General features: G+C 44.7%; 1 long non-coding RNA gene across 1 annotated transcript in view; it reads left to right on the top strand.

Moving 5' to 3' along the window:
- The window catches only part of LOC141101597 (uncharacterized), a 68,089-nt gene extending 56,562 nt beyond the window's left edge, over positions 1-11,527 (top strand). Inside the window, exons 2-3 of the long non-coding RNA XR_012235001.1 lie at positions 11,096-11,266; positions 11,373-11,527. This is a non-coding gene — a long non-coding RNA (uncharacterized lncRNA). The remainder of the gene's footprint in view (positions 1-11,095; positions 11,267-11,372) is intronic.
- Positions 11,528-12,663: the final 1,136 nt, after the last annotated feature.

Below are 12,663 nucleotides of genomic sequence, written 5' to 3'. Positions count from 1 at the left end.
CATGCTACATACATACTACATGCTACATACATACTACATATATACTACATGCATGCTACATACATACTGCATGCTACATGCATGCTACATACATACTACATACATACTACATGCTACATACATACCACATATATACTACATACATACTACATACAATACATTCATACAATACATACATAGACATACAGTACATATAACATAGAGTAACATACTTACCAATACTTGTCACATTGTTCCCCGAAGCCATTGTCTTTTACGGAATAAATATTAACATAACAAACCACAAAAATACTCACCCACGATCCGAAGCAGTCCACGAGTGTGTCCCACGACGATCTTGGGTAGAGAACTGCAGCATCAGCTGTTGCTGCCGTTCTCTACGGGCTGCAGGAATCCAATGACGGAAGGTAGGTATCCTTCCGCACTGTATTCCTCCGCCACTTAAAAAAAAAAAAGTCCCTAGTCTCACTTTATGCCATTGCTGCGGAAGGATACCTACCTTCCGTCATTGGATTCCTGCAGCCCGTAGAGAACGGCAGCAACAGCTGATGCTGCAGTTCTCTACCCAAGATCGTCGTGGGACACACTCGTGGACTGCTTCGGATCGTGGGTGAGTATTTTTGTGGTTTGTTATGTTAATATTTATTCCGTAAAAGACAATGGCTTCGGGGAACAATGTGACAAGTATTGGTAAGTATACTCTATGTTATATGTACTGTATGTCTATGTATGTATTGTATGAATGTATTGTATGTAGTATGTATGTAGTATATATGTGGTATGTATGTAGCATGTAGTATGTATGTAGCATGCATGTAGTATGTATGTAGTATGTATGTAGTATATATGTAGTATGTATGTAGCATGTAGTATGTATGTAGCATGCATGTAGTATATATGTAGTATGTATGTAGCATGTAGTATGTATGTAGCATGCATGTAGTATATATGTAGTATGTATGTAGCATGTAGTATGTATGTAGCATGCATGTAGTATGTATGTAGTATGTATGTAGTATATATGTAGTATGTATGTAGCATGTAGTATGTATGTAGCATGCATGTAGTATATATGTAGTATGTATGTAGCATGTAGTATGTATGTAGCATGCATGTAGTATGTATGTAGTATGTATGTAGCATGTAGTATGTATGTAGCATGTATGTAGCATGTAGTATGTATGTAGCATGCATGTAGTATGTATGTAGTATGTATGTAGCATGTAGTATGTATGTAGCATGCATGTAGTATATATGTAGTATGTATGTAGTATGTATGTAGTATGTATGTAGTATATATGTGTTATGTATGTAGTATGTATGTAGTATATATGTGGTATGTATGTAGTATGTATGTAGTATGTAGTATGTATGTAGCATGTAGTATGTATGTAGCATGCATGTAGTATGTATGTAGTATTTTTTTTTTTTTTTTTTTTAACATTTAACACATTAGCCGGATGATGGGACTACTACTGTCCCATCATTGGCTAATGTGTCAATCACTGTCATGGTAGCAGGCATCGCCAGATGGGACTTGTAGTCCCATCGGACGATGCTTGCACAGACCCCCGGACATCAGCACAGCCCCCCGGCAGGCCGGCACAGCCCCCCGGCAGGCCGGTACAGACCCCCACAGGGTGCACAGACCACCGGCAGGCCGGCACAGCCCCCCGGCAGGCCGGTACAGACCCCCACAGGGTGCACAGACCACCGGCAGGCCGGCACAGCCCCCCGGCAGGCCGGTACAGACCCCGGGCAGTCCACACAGCCCCCCGGCAGGCCGGAACAGCCCCCCGGCAGGCCGGCAGAGACCCCCGGAAGGCCCGAAATGACGGCGCATCATGATGCGCACACACCGCGCATCATGATGACGTCAGGCTGTCAATCAACTTTGAACTTCCGATTCCGATGCCGACTTCCGATATTGAAAAAATATCGGAAGTCGGTATCGGAATTCCGATACAGCAAGTATCGGCCGATACCCGATACTTGCGGTATCGGAATGCTCAACACTAATAATGAGGCAAGTTGAGCCAGGTGCTGAAGCGGCAGGCAGCAGGGGGCGGCATTATGCGCTCCTCTACCCGCAGCACCTACAATTTAGCCTCTGCACGCTGGTGCTGCGGGCGTGCAAGAGGCTGTAATTGATGAGATCACAGGAGGGAGGGAGTCAGGGCCCCCTGATCATGTGACCCCTGACTCCTCCCCTCCTGTGTCCTCATCACAGGTCCTGTAGTCGCTCTTCTCCTCATCTGTAGCGTCTTCAATCCGGATATCATGTGACCCTGACTCCTCCCCTCCTATGACCTCATCACAGGTCCTGTGCGTATCAGCCCTTGTTTTATGCAGGACTCTGCTGTCTGTGCTGGCTGTCATCGTCCTGGATGAGGGAAGTTTATTTGTCGGGTCAGGGGGGTTTACAGGGTGTATGTAGCAGAGCCACGAGTGTGTGAGGTGTACGGAGCAGAGCTGCAAGTGTGCGAGGTGTACGGATCAGAGATGTGTACGGAGTGGAGCTGTGTGTGTACACGGAGTGGAGCCGTGTGTGTGTGTGAGGTGTACGGAGCAGAGCCGCGAGTGTGTGAGGTGTACGGAGCGGAGCTGTGTGTGTGCGAGGTGTACGGAGTGGAGCCGTGTGTACGCGGTATAAGGAGCAGAGCAGCGTGTGTATGAGGTGTAAGGAGCAGAGCCGCGTGTGTACGAGGTGTAAGGAGCAGAGCCGCATGTGTACGAGGACCGAGGTGCACGGAGCAGAGCTGCACGTGTACGAGGTGTACGGAGCAGAGCCGCACGTGTACGAGGTGTACGGAATGGAGCCGTGTGTGTTATGAGCTCATTTTCTCCTTCACCTTTGATGTCCGATGAACTCCCTCTGCTGGTGAAAGGAGGTAGTGAAATTGATTTGGATGGGAAAAATCTGTCATCTGAACAGGTGGAGTGTGATTGGACATCCAGAATCTCTGAGTGGATATAAGGCCGCCGACGCCCTGCTGGGTTGCTGGCGATCCTCTCTGCTCTGAGCTCTGGCCTCCAGTTTAGTCCTGTCTACTAAAGCTAAGTTTTTGCTCTGCTATTTTTCCATGAGATTTTGTCTGGTTTACTTAGTGTTTGTGTTCAGCCAGCCCTGACGTGTTGGACATTATTTTTGGCAGGGTTTTTGCGTGATTGCAGACAGTTGCTTTTCTTTCCTGTCCTATCTAGTTAGTGAGGGCCCCATTGCTTGCTCTGCCTGTCTTTCTGTCTGTGTTTGTGTTTTCACCATCAATACATGTTGGGGGCTGTCTATTGCTTTGGGGTCTGCTCTGGGGCAGTTTAGATTTCCCCTTTCTTTCTTTAGGTTTATTTAGTTCTCCGGCTGTGAACGAGGTGTCTAGGACCACCGTAGGAACACCCCACAGCTACTGTTAGTTGTTGTGAATAGGATCAGGGGTCTGCAATCCGCTAGCTACCAACCTCTCCGGTTTTCTGGACTTAGCTTGTATTTTTGTTTTTTCCTCCTCCGGTGACTCATTCATAACAGAATCACCAGCCATACCGCAGATTCTAGGGTACTCAATAGCAGGAAAGAATTGTATAAGAAAAAAAAAAAAAAGTGTCAGAATTTTTTTTTTTTTTATGTATATTTTTTCCTCTTTTTCTCTGGAGCCGTAGGAGGAATTTTATTAATGGAGATTAAGCAATTGTCTGATCATGTGGAGCGGCTGGCTGCTGAAGTGCGGGGAATTTCCGCCTATCTTGCTCATTCACATGCTGCTGAACCAAAGATTCCTACTCCTGATGTGTTTTTTGGGGATCGGTCTAAATTTTTGAATTTTAAGAATAATTGTAAATTATTTCTTGCCTTGAAGCCTAACTCATCGGGTAGCTCTGCGCAGCAGGTTAAAATTGTTATCTCTTTGCTGCGCGGCGATCCCCAGGATTGGGCGTTTTCTTTGACACCTGATGATCCTATTCTAACTAATGTGGACGCATTTTTTCAAGCCTTGGGGTTGTTGTATGATGAACCTAATGCTATAGAGCAAGCTGAGAAAGCCCTGTTGGCATTGAGCCAGGGTCAGGATTCTGCAGAGTTATACTGTCAAAAATTCCGAAAGTGGGCGTTCCTTACTACCTGGAATGATGGTGCTTTAGCAGCTCTCTTTCGGAAGGGTTTGTCAGAAACCGTAAAAAGATACTATGGTGGGATTTCCTGTTCCCTCTGGTCTTGACGATTCTATGTCATTAGCCATTCAGGTTGATCGGCGTTTACATAAACGTAAAAGTACACGAGAAATGTTGCCACCTGTTGAACAAATGTCTGAACCTATGCAATGTGATAGAGTTTTGTCTAGGGCGCAACGTCAGCAGTTCAGAAGGCGTAATAAGCTGTGTTTTTTCTGTGGAGATGCCTCTCATATGATTTCTGTCTGCCCTAAACGAGAGAAACATTTTGCACATACATTTGCTGTGGGTGGTGGTCAACCTAAGTTTCTTCTGGCAATTACTCTGATCTGCTCCCTGTCCACATTTTTCGCTAAGGCTTTTGTGGATTCGGGAGCGGCTCTGAACCTGATGGACTTTGATTTTGCTAAATGTGGTGGGTTTCCTATGACACCTCTGCGGATGCCTATCCCTTTGAGGGGTATTGATGCTACTCCTTTGGCGAAGAATAAACCTCAGTTTTGGACCCAGGTGGTAATGCGGGTCGCCCCAGACCATCAAGAAAATTGCAGATTTTTGGTGTTGCATAATTTGCATGATACCATTGTTCTGGGATTTCCCTGGTTGCAAATCCATAATCCAGTTTTGGATTGGAAATCTGTGTCTGTGGTGAGTTGGGGTTATCGGTGTGGTCTTGGTGACGCTCCTGTTTTCTTCACCTCTCCCCAGTCGCATGATGTTCCTGACCATTTGGCTGATTTTTATGATGTATTTAGTGAGAATAAGTCTGCGTCTTTGCCTCCTCATAGGAGTTATGACTGTGAAATTGAGTTGAGCCCTGGGTGTAAATTTCCCAAGGGTCGACTTTTCAATTTATCTGTACCCGAGCACGAGGCTATGCGATCTTATATTAAGGAGTCGTTGGAGAAGGGTCATATTAGACCATCCTCTTCACCCTTGGGTGCTGGGGTTTTTTTCGTGGCCAAGAAAGATGGTTCATTAAGGCCTTGTATTGACTATCGTTCCCTCAACAAAATTACTGTTAAATATCAGTATCCGTTACCCCTGATTTCTGATCTATTCTCCAGAGTTAAAGGTGCTTGCTGGTTTACCAAGCTTGACCTCAGGGGGGGCGTATAATCTTATTCACATTAAGCATGGGGATGAATGGAAGACGGCGTTTAATACTCCGGAGGGACATTTTGAGTACCTGGTGATGCCTTTTGGGCTCACTAATGCCCCTTCTGTCTTCCAGTGCTTCATGAATGATATTTTCCGGGACTTTTTGGATAAATTTTTGATCATCTATCTGGATGATATTTTGATCTTTTCCAGGGATTGGGACTCTCATGTGGAACATGTTCGGACTGTGTTCCGGATTTAGAGGGAGAATTCCCTGTATGTTAAGGGATCAAAATGCCTTTTTGGTGTACAGAGGATTTCATTTTTGGGATTTATTTTGTCTCCGTCAACTATTGAAATGGACCCGGCCAAGGTACAGGCCATTTATGATTGGGTTCAGCCCACTTCTTTGAAGGCCCTCCAGAAGTTTTTGGGTTTTGCTAATTTTTATCGTAAATTTATAGCTAATTTTTCTGGTATTGCCAAACCATTGACTGATTTGATTAAGAAGGGTGCTGATGTGCTGAATTGGTCTCCAGAGGCTGTTTCTTCCTTTCAGGAGCTGAAGTGGAGGTTCACTTCTGCTCCGGTTTTGCGGCAACCTGATATCTCACTCCAGTTTCAGGTAGAGGTGGACGCTTCTGAGATTGATGCAGGAGCTGTTTTGTCCCAAAAAGATCCTGTAACATCTAAAATGAATCCCTGTGCTTTCTTTTCCCGAAAGTTCTCCCCATCCGAACGCAACTATGATGTGGGGAATCGGGAACTGTTAGCCATGAAATGGGCATTTGAGGAGTGGAGACATTGGTTGGAGGGAGCTAAACATCAAGTCGTGGTCCTTACTGACCACAAGAATTTGATTTACCTTGAGTCGGCCAAATGCTTGAATCCTAGACAGGCTAGGTGGGCCTTGTTTTTCACACGTTTTGATTTTGTGGTCTCTTTTCTTCCGGGCACTAAGAATGTCAAGGCAGACGCCATCTCTAGGAGTTTCTTTGCTGATTCTCCTATTGTGACCAAGTCTGCTACCATCTTAGGTGAGGGGGTAGTTCTTTCTGCCATCTCGCCTGATTTGAGACATGCTCTGGAAGAGTTTCAGGAGGACAAACCTGAGCATTGTCCCATTGGAAAATTGTATGTTCCTGACCAGTGGAGGAAGAGAGTAATGTCTGAAGTTCATTGCTCCGCCTTGGCTGGTCATCCAGGTATTTTTGGTACTAGAGATTTGGTGAGTCGGTCTTTTTGGTGGCCTGCCTTGTCTCGTGATGTCAAGAATTTTGTGCAGTCCTGTGGGACTTGCTCCCGGTCTAAACCTTGTTCCCGCTCTAGTGGGTTGTTGATGCCTTTGCCGGTGCCCAGGAGGCCATGGACCCATATTTCATTGGATTTTATTTCTGATATGCCTGTCTCTCAGAGAATGACTGTTATTTGGGTGATTTGTGATAGATTCTCTAAGCTGGTCCATCTTGTACCACTCCCTAAGTTGCCATCTTCCTCCTATTTGGTTAACTGGAAGGGATATGGCCAGGAGGATAATTCTTGGGTCTCTGCATCCGATATTCATGCCGAAAGATTGGTTCGTGCTTTTCATCGGGCCCATCTTGATCGCCCTGGTGGCGTGGATGAGGGTTCGGTGACCCCTCCTCAAGGGGGAGGTACTGTTGTGAGCTCATTTTCTCCTTCACCTTTGATATCCGATGAACTCCCTTTGCTGGTGAAAGGAGGTAGTGAAATCGATTTGGATGTGAAAAACGTCATCTGAACAGGTGGAGTGTGATTGGACATCCGGAGTCTCTGAGTGGATATAAGGCCGCCGAAACCCTGCTGGGTTGCTGGTGATCCTCTCTGCTCTGAGCTCTGGCCTCCAGTTTAGTCCTGTCTACTAAAGCTAAGTTTTTGCTCTGCTATTGTTCCATGAGATTTTGTCTGGTTTACTTAGTGTTTGTGTTCAGCCAGCCCTGGTTGGGACTGGCTGAACTCCATTTTTGTCTCTGATCAGTCGATCTGTTTGCTCTGTTTTCAGAATATACCTGAGTGCTGATATAGTGATTTTGAAGTCTAGTGACTTCAGGGCCTTTTCTATCAGATGTGTTGGACATTATTTTTGGCAGGGTTTTTGCGTGATTGCAGACAGTTGCTTTTCTTTCCTGTCCTATCTAGTTAGTGAGGGCCCCATCGTTTGCTCAGCCTGTCTTTCTGTCTGTGTGTGTTTTCATCTGTTTTCACCATCAATACATGTTGGGGGCTGTCTATTGCTTTGGGGTCTGCTCTGGGGCAGTTTAGATGTCCCCTTTCTTTCTTTAGGTTTATTTAGTTCTCCGGCTGTGAACGAGGTGTCTAGGACCACCGTAGGAACACCCCACGGCTACTGTTAGTTGTTGTGAATAGGATCAGGGGTCTGCAATCCGCTAGCTACCAACCTCTCCGGTTTTCTGGACTTAGCTTGTATTTTTGTTTTTTCCTCCTCCAGTGACTCATTCATAACACGCATGTGTAGAAGGTTTACAGAGCATGGCTGTGTGTGTACAAGGTGTACGGAGCAGAGCCACATGTGTACGAGATTTACGGAGCAGAGCCATGTGTGTACTGAGTGGAGCCGTGTGCGTGCAAGGTGTATGATGGGGAGCTTTCATACCTCCCAACCGTCCAAGATTTTGAGAGCCTGCCCCACTGCCCCGACCGGGAGCTTACTATTCCTGCGAACACAGGAGTACACGGCGGAGCTCCGAGGAGCACTTGAAAGCTCACACGTGACATTCCATTTCGGGAGGCTATTGTGATGTAAACATGGAGGCACTTCAGGGAATGCTTCAGATCATCACCATGTCCTCCTCCAACAGCGCGGACAGCGGGATCGCCTTGGACTTGGGGATGTTGGCCATGTGAGCGGATCATGGTATGTCCTGCATCGGGAGGCTCAGGTGGGCACTACAATGGGAGCCGGGCTGCTATAGTATTTTTATAGAATCTTTCTTTCTTTCTCTCTGTTCTTTCTTTTTTTCTGTCTCTGTTCTTCCTTTCTTCCCCTCTTTCTTTCTCTTTCTGTTCTTTCTTTCTCTCTGTTATTTCTTTCTTTCCCCTCTTTCTTTCTCTCTCTCTAATCTTTCTTTCTCTCTCTGTGTTCTTCCTTTCTTTCTCTCTGTTCTTTCTTTTTCTCTCTCTGTTCTCTTTCTTTCCCCCTCTTTCTTTCTCTCTCTCTATTCTTTCTTTCCCCTCTTTGTTTCTCTCTATTCTTTCTTTCCCCTCTTTCTTTCTCTCTCCCTCTCTGTTCTTTATTTCCCCTCTTTCTTTTTCTCTCTCTCTCTGTTCTTTTTTTTCTTTCCCCTCTTTCTTTGCCCCTCTGTTCTTTATCTCTCTTGTCTCTTTCTTTCCCCTCTTTCTTTCTCTCTGTTCTTTTTTTCTTTCCTCTTTCTTTTTTCTTTCTTTCTTTCTCTACTTTATGTTCTTTCTTTCCCCTCTTTCTTTCTCTCTGTTCTTTCTTTCTCTCTATTTCTCTTTCTTTTTTTCTCTCTCCTTTCTTTCTCTCTCCTTTCTCTTTCTGTTTTATTTTTCTATCTCTCTGTTCTTTCTTTTCCTCAGTACCAGTCTGTGTGCCCACAGTACCAGCCACTGTGCCCACAATGCCAGCCACTGTGCCCTCAGTACCAGTCAGTGTGATCAGCAGTACTAAATGGATGTGGTTGGGTCGTGGATAGAGTTGAGCAACTTTAGTCGGATCGGGTTTCATGAAACAAAATTTGTTTCAGCTGAAACTGGTCCGACTAGGGCAAAAAAAGTAGGAGTTTCGTCCGAAACCCAACCCTAATGCAAGTCAATGGGGAATAAAAGTCGGCATTGAGTGGATGAATGTCATCCGCTCAATGCCGACTTTTATTTCCCATTGACTTGCATTGGGGTTGGGTTTCAGACGAAACTCCGACTTTTTTGCCCTAGTCGGACCAGTTTCATCTGAAACAAATTTTGTTTCATGAAACCCGATCCGACTAAAGTCGCTCAACTCTAGTCGTGGACATGGGTGTGACTAGTTGTGAAATGGGTGTGGTCGGGCGGCCGGTAACCAATCATCATAGTGGAAGTCGTCTGTTTCCATCAACTTTGTTATATGTGGGCAGTGCGCACCTCTAGTAAGGTGTGCACGAGATGGCGGGTCTTGTCACCTCTGCCTCACACATAAGTAACTATGAGGTGTACTTTATTCCTGCCACATTTCTTTCTTGGCCTACTGAGAGAAATGTTTTGACCAGTTGAAAGTTATACAACCTGAGGATTGTGCATGTGTGCACTGCCCGCATGTAGTAATATGTGTGTGTGTGTGTATATATATATATATATATATATACTTACTCCGACCCCTATATAAACCCTGCCACTCCGACCGCCATCCACTTTCCCGTGCTCTTGTGTCAATCCTGGGGTCTTTTTTGTGCCCCCTTGGTCCTCCACATTCTGAACATCTGGGACATGACTAACATTGCCCAATGTGCGCTTGTTCGTCGCCAGATGCAGCGTCGTGTCCAGTGTGCGAGGTGACGGTGACTGGTCTGTGGCGTTAACCCCTCTGCTGCCATGTTTTGCACAGCCTTTGACGAGTAGCGTCTCTTCCTGTGTATCCGGCCACAGGCTGCACACTGGAGGCTGCTTCTTCTATCTGGGGAAGTTCATGAAGCAGAAGCCTCTGTGTGACTCATGTGAAATAACTTGTCTGACAGGTCATGGGTCCAAGTTAGCAGGTGATTGCAGACTATTAGCTGGTTTCGATGTTTGGTACAGGTGAGTCAGGACTAGATGTTGGGTGGAAGCCTTCCAGTATTTGTATGGCCTCCTGCACATGCTGAGTATTTGGTGAGTTTTTACCTCAGTATTTATATGGCCTTGTGCACATGCTGAGTATTTGGTGAGTTTTTCACTCAGTATTTGTAAGGCCTCATGGACACACTGAATATTTTGTGTTTTTTACCTCAGTATTTGTGAGGCCTCGTGCACACGTTGTGTATTTGCTGAGTTTTTTACCTCAGTATTTAACCCCTTCCCGCTCCTTGATGCACCGTATGCGTCCTGAAAACAAGTGACTTCCCGACCTCGTCACATGACCCCGTCACATGACCGAGGGGCCAACAGAGTCTGAACAGCCCGGGGCCCTGGCTACCCTTAATCCACCCCTGGCGATACCGCTCGAGTGACCGCATCGCCAGCATCCGCACCGAAAACCAAAGGGGACATGGTGAGTGTTTTTGACACGATCTGATGAGCTTCTTTTTTTTTTGGATGATGTCTATGGATGTGTACTTGACCTCTCCATATCAGACGGAACAGTCGTTCCTTTGAACAGTGTCAGCATGTAAACACACAGCATGATTGCATTTGCTTTTAGCATAGGTCTAAAACATAAAAATGCAGGGGCATTATAATGTGATATACTGAAAGTAAAAGTGAAACTTAAATAAAGTGTGAATAATGTTTTTTTTTGGGGTTGGTTGTAAAAAATAATGCACTTCTACTGATTTTTTAATTTTTTTAAATTATTTATAACCAAAAGTTTTTTAAATTAAAACTACAATTAACATTTTAATGTTATGCAAGTAGTAAAAGAAAAAAAAATGGTTACTTCAGTCTTTAAAAGCACAACTGTAAAAGAGTACCACATAAAATTATTAATTGGGAAGAGCAAGTATACTCGTTAGGATTCTATAATAGTAGCTTAGTTATGCGGTATTCGAATACTGGTGAGGATTTATCTACTCGCTTTACAATATTCGGCACAGCGTTGTTTTCACAATGAAAAAAAGCAATTAACATTCAGATATCAATGGAATGTTTTCCCTATCTCTAGGACCACAATCACCATCAACCCCGCCGTCTCGGTCAGCACCACCATCAGCCCCACCATCTCCAGAGGATCACCCTGTTACACCACCAACTCCTTCGCCTGCTGCCAGCCCACCCCCACAGGCGATATTATCACCAGCATCACTCCGTGATACCGGTGCAGTCTCTCCATCCGGTAATTAAAGCACGTATTTTTAAATTGAAAAAAAAGGGGGACTGGAACCTTTGGGTTTGGAAAGGATGGAGGGCTGTCGTGTAATATTTTATTTTTTGTACCCTAGCCGCTGGTGCTACTGGTTCGAGGTGGGCTATTAGCCCCTCACCAGAGGGAACAGAGCAGCCACAATACCGTAAGTATGAAAACAACAAACATGTACCTTTATTTTGTAGTTTCTAAATAATTGACTGATTTACCTTTGCCATTTCATCAACAGAAATCCCCACTGCACAGGCCCTGCTGGCATCTCACCGGCGGATGAGGGCAGCAATGGCAGTCACTCTGGCAGCTATGGATGTGCACGGAGTGATGCTGGAGAGGTTCTTGGCGGGCCTACAAGAGGGTAGCAGTCCCAAATAATTTTTTTTTTTTTTATACTTATTTCTTATTTATGTTAAAAAAAATGTTGCAAAATGTTTACCAAAAAAAGTTATATATATAATATATATATATATGAAAAAATATATATATATTTTACGTTTATACACGCAGCCGTGTCGTATTATTTCTAAATGATGGCTTAGTTGGGCAGACGTCCGGGTGCGTGTGTACGGGCATCTTTCAGTTTTTAGCGCTAGTGTGACCGCGGCCTATAAAAGAAATGGTGTCCATTTTTGAAATTTTTTTTCTTTTACCAATGCTGGTACTCCCATGACTGTTAGTACTCTCATAACCCTGTGTGTGCTGACTAGATTAAAGTAGATGAAAGATAAATATAACATTTTTATTGTTGTCAAAAATAATGTTGAAATAACAAAAAAACACAGGAAAAGCAGAACCCTATTCAGTAGATAAATAACATTTTTATTAAAATAACTAAAACAATTTAAAAAATACATACACAACAAAAAACTTCACAAAATATTCGCCCAACTACAACTGTTGGAAATATGTTTCGTTGTCATTACCACGTTGCCTTGGCGTTGTATTAAAAAAAGGTGGGGGAACAAGGCTTGGGTTCTGCTGATGGTCTATCCCCCTTCTCATTGTTGTTTCAAGAGGCTCTGGATTGTGAGGCCAAGAGTACTGCGGGTAGTGATGTCTGTCCATGACACCAGACGTGTCTGTAAGTTTTCCTGTTGCCGCTTGACTCAACACCTCTAACATTACCCTTTCAGCATGTACACGCTGTATCGGATCTAATGTTGGTAGCTTCTCATTTGCATAGTAAGCAAAGCCGGTAATCTAGGGTTCGTTCTGCGGTGTCGTTAGGACTTTTGTTGCAAGCTGTATAAATTCAGGAGTAGCCGAGGTGGGGGCCTTCCTTTTTCTACCAGAAAATGTAAGTCGCCTCGGCACAGATGAGGATGGTGGCTCTACAGTTTCCTCCTCTTGCACCGTTGCCATGCTGTCTT

Source organism: Dendrobates tinctorius, unplaced genomic scaffold, assembly GCF_039654945.1.
Source record: "Dendrobates tinctorius isolate UK_male_01 unplaced genomic scaffold, ASM3965494v1 ptg000120l, whole genome shotgun sequence".
Classification (NCBI taxonomy): Eukaryota; Metazoa; Chordata; class Amphibia; order Anura; family Dendrobatidae; genus Dendrobates; species Dendrobates tinctorius.
This window is presented reverse-complemented; position numbering and strand designations above follow the sequence as displayed.